Raw genomic sequence first — 8085 nt, 5'->3', positions numbered from 1 at the left:
CGGGGAATTTTATCCTGATACCTAAGTAGGGATAAGTCAATGCCTAACACGCATTGCCGGTTTAGTCTTTCACCAATTGAAAAAAACACCAGAATCCAATCTGGGGAAGTTTATCCCGAATCCTAAGTAGGGATAAGTCAGCGTCTAACACGCGTTATCGGATAGTCTATTCCCATAAGAAGGACAAAGTCTACGTATTCAATATTATAGCACTAAAAGAGTTAACTCTTTTAGCACAACGTCACGTGCAGAACGGATTTAAACAATCTGCACACTAACCCGACTCAAACGGTAGTCGATAAAGGCACATCAAATCCGTTGAAGGCTGAGGATTTGCTAAAAAATCCTGAGTCAGCGTCTAACACGCGTTGCCGGGTAGTCTATTCCCGTGAGAAAGACGAAGTCTACATATTCGATATCGTAGCACTAAAAGAGTTAACTCTTTTAGCATAACGTCACGTGCATAATGGATTTAAACAATCTATATGCTAGCCTGACTCAAACGGTAGTCGGTAAAGGCTAATCAAACCTGTTGATGGCTGAGAATTTGCTAAAATTTTTATAAATATGAGTCATTGACGCATCAGCTTTATTAGTTGGTCTCGTGACTTGAGTATCCAACAACTTCGGGATAAGATCCATATCTGCAGATGAAATAACTTTAACAAGTTGGTCCTGTAGTCTAAAATTTAGAATCGCCACGCTCCAATGCGTTAAGAGCTTAAACTGTATAGACTCCAGCAAACGTACGAGTATAAATTGTGTTAACGCCGGTCAACGCGTTACAGTAAAGATCGATGCCGGTCAACGCATAAGCAATCTTGCCAAACTAAGGCAAACGATGATTTCAGGGAGTTCAATCGGATTCAAATATGAATTTCTGACGAAGATGATCAGTTCAAAGTCAACTCAATGACACGAGCTAAGTTCAGAAACTTACACACCGAGCTGACCCGTGCCCCCCGCGGGTTAGTGGTGTGTTTCGCGTAGTTTTGACCCGAAAATGCGTTTTGGCGGTTTCGACGGGTTTTCACGAGATCTTCTCAGTTCCATAGGTTCCTAACTACCTAAATCCTATCTCTAAACATGGTTAATCAGTTATTAACTGAAGATAAGGAGGAATCATTCATTCTTATCCAAAATCCCCAACTGAGGCCTATAAATACAAGCCTAGGGGCTCATTTCAGGTGGGGATTAATTATCAAGAGGAGGAGGTGCTGCCGGATTGAGGAGTCAAAGGAGCATGAATTTCAGCGAGGGTTGACATATGTTGGCGAGTTCTTCGGCATAAAGAGGGAGAGTTCGAGAGATCCGACGCCCGTTTCCCCTATTTCCTTGAGATCAGGCTTGGTCTTGATCTCGAGAAGAGCTACCGATCTCAACGCTTCAAATCAAATATTTCCTCGGTGAAGGCGGAACTCTGCCAAATTTTTAACAACCGGATCTGATCGACGGTCGTCCACGGATAAACCCCGGTACATGTAAAGATCCCACGCAAAGCAGCGGGTGATAAACGTCCTCTGCGTTTTGTTTGAACAAGAATTATATCTTTTATTTTCATTATGTAAAGGTCTTATAAAAGGACCGATCTTTTTAAACTTATTGTAACGATTGAAGTTATAATGAGTTATACAATGAAGAAAACGATTTTCGACGCAAACACTCTGCCCATTAATTCTTTAGATAAAAAGCTATTGATCTTATTGCTGATACTTGTGGAGTTACTCTCTCAGAACAATCCTTGAATATGATTAAATCCAAAGAAGTGGAGAGGAATAGAGAAGCTAAATGATTGGTTGCCTACTCTTGGCTAGTTTGCTAGTAGGATCTTCTGATTTTTTATCTAATGAAGTTTACTTCATGGAATGTTTGTGGTCTTAATGGCCCTATTAAAAGGCGTTTGGTTAGGAATTATTTGTCTAGTCACTCTATTGATGTTGTTGGTCTTCAAGAAAGTAAACTTTTTGATCCTACACCAAGAAAATTTTAGTCTATAGGTGGTAGGAGGCTTTCTGAGTGGTGTCACCTTAACTCTACAGAATGAAGAGGAGGAGTTCTTATGGGATGGTCTGATGCATTTTCTTTTGTGCAATTATGTGGGAATCTTCTCTGTTTCTGTCCATCTCCATCACAAACCATCTAATTGGTCTTTCATTTTTACATCAGTTTATGCACCTACAGACAGGGAAGTTAGAGCAGTTTGTTGGTGGGAGTTAGATCGTATTCGCTACATTCTTCCTGGACCTTGGATTCTCTGTGGAGATTTCAATGTCACCTTATTCTCTGATGAACGAAATGGTCGTAATGGTTCTCTTAGGGATATTAAGTCTTTTAGGGACTTCATTTCTTCTACATCTCTTATTGACCTACCTTTATCTAGTAGAACTTTTACATGGTCAAATAAAAGGCAAAATCCCTCTATGGAAAGGCTAGATAGATTCCTACTCAATTATGAATGGAAAAATAAATTTCCTTCATTCATACAATTCTCTCCTCCTTCATTTGGCTCAGACCATTTCCCTATTATTCTTGACAGTAGAGGTTTGAAGAGTTTAGCTCCTATCTTTCGTTTTGAGAGATGTTGGCTACATAATACAGAGTTCATTCCATTTGTTTCTACATGCTGGCATTCTTTCAAAGGTCAGAGAAACCCAGCTGACATCTTCATTTTGAAATTAAAACTTCTTAAGAGAAGACTAAAATGGTGGGAAAAAGGTTCTTGGATGTATATCTACTAGGAAGGCAGAAATTTTATCAAAAATCAATACTTTTGATTTACTGGAGGAGCAAAGACCTCTCTTAGATTTGGAATTTAATGAAAAACAAAATTTTCAGAAGTCTTACACATATATCACCAAAGAAGAAGAGACATACTGGCATCAAAGGTCTCGTGTTCAATGGTTAAAAGAAGGTGATGTCAACACATCTTTTTTCCATAAAACAACTTCATATCATAGGAAACAAATTTCATAGCAACTATTAATTACAAGGGTAGAGATCTTATAGGAGATGATGATGTTTCAAAAGCCTTTTATCAATATTATTATGATTTATTTGGAAAGAGTAATAGCAAGCAATTGTAGATTGATTGATCTACTTTATATCCTCAACAAGAGAATAATCTATTATCTTTAGAAGGGCAATTCACTGAGGCCGAAATAAAAAGTGCAGTGTTTGGAATGAATGCAAATAAAGCCCCAGAACTAGATGGTTATTCTATGGCTTTCTATCAACTTTTTGGGAAATGATTAAAGAGGATCTTATTGCTTTAATGCATTTTTTGCATGAAAACATGTCTCATCCTTAGAGAGTCAACAAAGTTTTTATCACTTTCGTCCCTAAAATCAAGGAATGTACTATGGTGAAAGACTTCAGACCAATTAGCCTTAATTATTAATTGCCTTTTTAAAATTTTCTCAAAATTTTTGGCAAATAGGCTATCTCATCACATGTCATCCTTAGTTGCATCTACCAATCAACTTTCCAAGCAGGAAAATCTACACTTGATTCTATTCTTCAAGCAAATGAAATGATTCATGCGTGTTCAAAAAGAAAGAAGGAAGTTGCTATGTTCAAGATTGATTTTGCTAAAGCTTTTGATTCTATAGATTGGTTTTTTCTCATTGAGCTGTTGAAAGCTAGGGGCATTGGTAATAGATGGTGTTCATGAATTTTTCATATTATCTCATCTTCCAATAGTGCAGTCCTTGTAAATGGTTCACCAACTAAGTTCTTCTCTCGTAAACGAGACCTCAAGCAAGGTGATCCTCTATCTCCAATGTTATTCAACATTGTTGTAGATGTTTTGAATAGAATGATTATGAATAATGTTGAGGAGGGATCTTTATCTTCTCTTGGGCTTAGGGACCCTCTCAATCAGTTAAGTATACTTTAATTTGCTAATGATACATTATTTTTTGTTAAAAATCTCTTCAAAGGATATCTCCATTCTTAAAACTATTATTTATATTTTTGGAGACATATCTGGTTTGAGTATCAATTACTCAAAATCATCTCTCATATACTTTGGAAATATTCATCACAAAGCCCAAACTCTAGCATCTTCTATGGATTGTATAGTTGAACATCTACCTATTAAGTATCTTGGTTTACCTCTTAAATATGGCAAACTCTCCAAATCAGACTGGCAACCTTTGTTGGATAATCTTTACAGAAAGCTAGCATCCTGGAAAAAATTACCCTATCTTATGGAGGAAGATTGATTCTTCTAAATTCAGTTCTTACATCTATCCCTTTATATTACATGTCTTTTTATAAGCTACCTAAATGGCTTATCAAAGAAATAGACAAAGTTAGAAAAAACTTCCTATGGACAAGAAAAGCAGATACAAATACTTTCAAATGTTTAGTTAACTAGAAAAAAGTCTGCTTAAGTAAAGAAGAGGGGGGACTGGGTGTCAAAGATATTACTCTGTTCAATAATTCCTTACTATATAAATGGTTATGGAGGTTCTTAGATAGGAATTCATCAACAAGCAACTTTATTCACAATCTGTCGGATTTAGGGAAGATAAGTGGACTGGTTTCAATAGTTTAGCAAGTGCTTTTACTGAATCTTATAAGTTAGCACTTTCCTCTAATATTTTTGTCAGAAGCCAAGAAAATTATTATGATAATTAGTGTGTTGATGAGAAGAAGTATTCCTCCTGGTGCACAAGCAGAAAAAATTGCTCTTTTGAATCTTATCATGGACTTCCATGTTTCATTTAACTCTGATCAACCCCAATGAACTCTCACTTCTAATAGACTATTCTCAGTTAAGTCTTTTTATAGTTTTCTTAATTGGAGAGGTGTTACAAATCTTTTATACAAAGTTATCTAGAATCCAATTGTCCCCTCTAAAGTTCGTATCTTTCTTTGGCTTCTTACAAAAAACAAACTGAATACAAAAGATGTTCTACAATTAAAAGGCTGGAATGAGGATATTACTTGTTCTTTTTGTGGGATAGATTCGGAGTTCAGAGAACATTTGTTCTTTTCATGTCCTATAACTATGCGAGTTTGGCAACATTTCAAGAGCTACTACTTACCTTTCACTTGGCCAAATATTTTGGATGAATTATTGCTTTGTCTTGAAGGTCTACATGAGATAAAAGGGCTTCTTTTGCGAAACTTTTTTGCTTCTGTTTGTTGGAACTTATGGACATCGAGAAACAAATGTATTTTTGATCAATCACATTTCTCTTTTAATTCTATTATTAACTTGGCAATATATGGTCTATATGATTGGGCAGGCACTAGAAGTGGATCGGCAACATAGAAGATTAGAGTTAAGCTGGAGAAAGAACCAATACAAAGAAGCATTTAATTATCTAAAAGTGATGTGGATGATATTTTTTGGTTATATGTATAAAAAATACTCTATGTACTATCAATTTTTGTTTATTAGGTTATAGAAAGTTTAGTTTCTCTTTACTATATATGACTGACTTTGGTTCTTTCCTATATCCATGTCAACGGTGAATGACGGTAAGACCTTCCCTTCACTTTTATGGATGTTTGAAAGAAGAAAGTCATATATCACTAGTCTTGAGAAACTACTTTTTCTATCTTCCAATTCATGGATACATTTCGTATCCTTCTTTTGTAAATATCTTTTTGTTTAATATAAATGACAAGATATATCTCTTGTTTTTTCTCAAAAAAAAATATTCAAATTTTTAGGGTTTTACAAACACAAAGTGCTAGAGTTTAAGATTTATTATGTCATAACAACTGCAACTTGAAACATGATTAATTAATAATAATAGGCCCATTTTCTGCCATCTCAGTGGGCCTGTTCAACACATTATATGAGATTTCTGAACACGATTCAATAAATCAGGCTCATTTAGACGAACCCAACCAGATTCAATAACATCCTCAAAACTCCACCGACCTCATAAAACAGATGCTTCTAATAGAGTGTTACTCGACAGGGATGAGCAGTCCCAACTCATATAAAATTTAACACGACTCGTATAATACTAACCCGATATGACCCATCAAATAATTAGGTCAACCCGTTTATTAAACGGGTTACCCATACATGACCCAAGTGACCCATTTATTAGTTTTATTAATACAATTTATTTCATGTACTTACCATTAAGTCCATGGTCAAAAATTTTAAGGTCCTATTTATCATTCATAGATTTTATACTATTTTAGAAGTTTAGATATTTTCAGGGTGTTTTCCATATACTTTGAATGTTGAGGGTATTTAAAAAAATTTTAAAAGTTTAAGGTATTTCTTGCAAATATCATTTTTTTCAAAGGACTTATTTCCTATTTATAAACTTTATACTCTTTGTAAGTTTTGACTTTTTGGGTTTTATTTTTAAATTCTAAATTTCTACAGTGTTTTTAATAATTTTTAAGGTTTTAGAGTGTTTTCTATAAATATTAAAATTTTCATGTTGCTATTTATAAGTTATAGATTTTTTATAGTTTGTATGTTTTGAAGTGATTTTCATGCAAAAATTTTAGTATTTTTATTATGGCACCCCTTGGTTTCACACAAGGCTACAGTCCAAGGTGAAATAAATAGAATAAATGTAATAGACATGATATAGAAGAGATATCTCATAAATAAAAAGAATCATGTCTCAACTATAACATATCTGACACCTGAATAATGAAAATATCTCAACATGAATCAACTAAAAATCATACCAAGGCACATTGCCTTTACAATATGAATATGAAATTCTAATGTCTGAATGAAACTCAAAACTACATTAGAGTCTCTACAAGTAAAAATATGTGACGGTGACTATGCCAAAACTCCGTCACCCTGCGACTCTCCGAAACTCTGAACTATCTGAAAAGTAATTTAAAAGAAAAAGAACAACAACAAGAGCGTCAGAGCGCTACATCAAGATTACCTCCATCTGTTCCCAGAGGAAGGACTGTTTAATGGAGTGAAAGCTCTATCTATTAAACATAGTCTATCTAGATTCATTTTTCCCATATCTAAGTGGGATTAATATTTAGAAACCTACAACATGAGACGTAGTACATCGAGTAAAATAATCCAAACAAGGAAACCCTCATGTATATACCATAAGCCTCAAATTGTAGGTATCTAAATATTTATACTAAACTAAAAAATACAATCTAATGAAACCAACAATTGGAAAATCCACAACACGAGACTGATACGTCGAGCGAAATAATCCAAACAAGGAAACCCTCATATATATACTATATGTCTCAAGTTGTGAATCTCTAATCATTGATTCCAACTAAGAAGTAAAGAAGACAGTAAAAGAAATAAGACATCAACACATCATATTTATAATATCTTCCACTATCATTGGGGAGATAGAATAAAATACCAATACATAATTTTGTATACTTTCAAAAGTAACGTATCTTAGTCATATAGTTTAGTGATAGGTCGTATCCCTAACCTACATCTGCCACACTTAGGCTATCAAGTAATTGTCTTAGTACAACAACTATCATGTAGGTATCCTGAACTGTGTACACGACAAATTATTCTCATCACGATCTTAGTGCATAACATGAGTGCAAGATGGACTATCAAATAGGTATCCTAGAAATACGGCTCACGAGCCTCATCGTACCCTAGTGCGGGACGGACGGCTAGATCAAACCTCCTAAAATTCGACTCAATGGCCTGTACATGTAGAATATTGATGCACTACCTCATGTAGTACTGAACTAAGCTCATCAATGATATTCACATCATGTATAAACTGTGTATATCTGGTATGTCGATGCACTATCCCATATAGAGCTGTGCTCATCAACGACATCCAACATGTGTATGAAAGATATCTAATTCGAATATGATCAAATCAAAACTCATCATAATCCCCGTAGGATTCTCAAATACGTAACACAATATATTCATGACTATATGTGTAATATCAAGTGGCTCAAAACTCTGCGAACGCATCTCAAAATGGCGCAACACAGCTCCACAAAACAAGCAGGAAAATAGACAGGACTTTTGTTAGTAAAATGAGCATATCTTTCTCTAAAAAACTATTTTTAGAAATGATTTTCTGTTTTGAAAACTAAATTCACACATCTTTCAATTGGCATAAGTTTGGG

The sequence above is a fragment of the Asparagus officinalis genome, chromosome 5, assembly GCF_001876935.1.
Source record: "Asparagus officinalis chromosome 5, Aspof.V1, whole genome shotgun sequence".
Lineage (NCBI taxonomy): Eukaryota > Viridiplantae > Streptophyta > Magnoliopsida > Asparagales > Asparagaceae > Asparagus > Asparagus officinalis.
The sequence above is the reverse complement of the archived record's forward strand: the minus strand, read 5'-3'. Positions refer to the sequence as shown.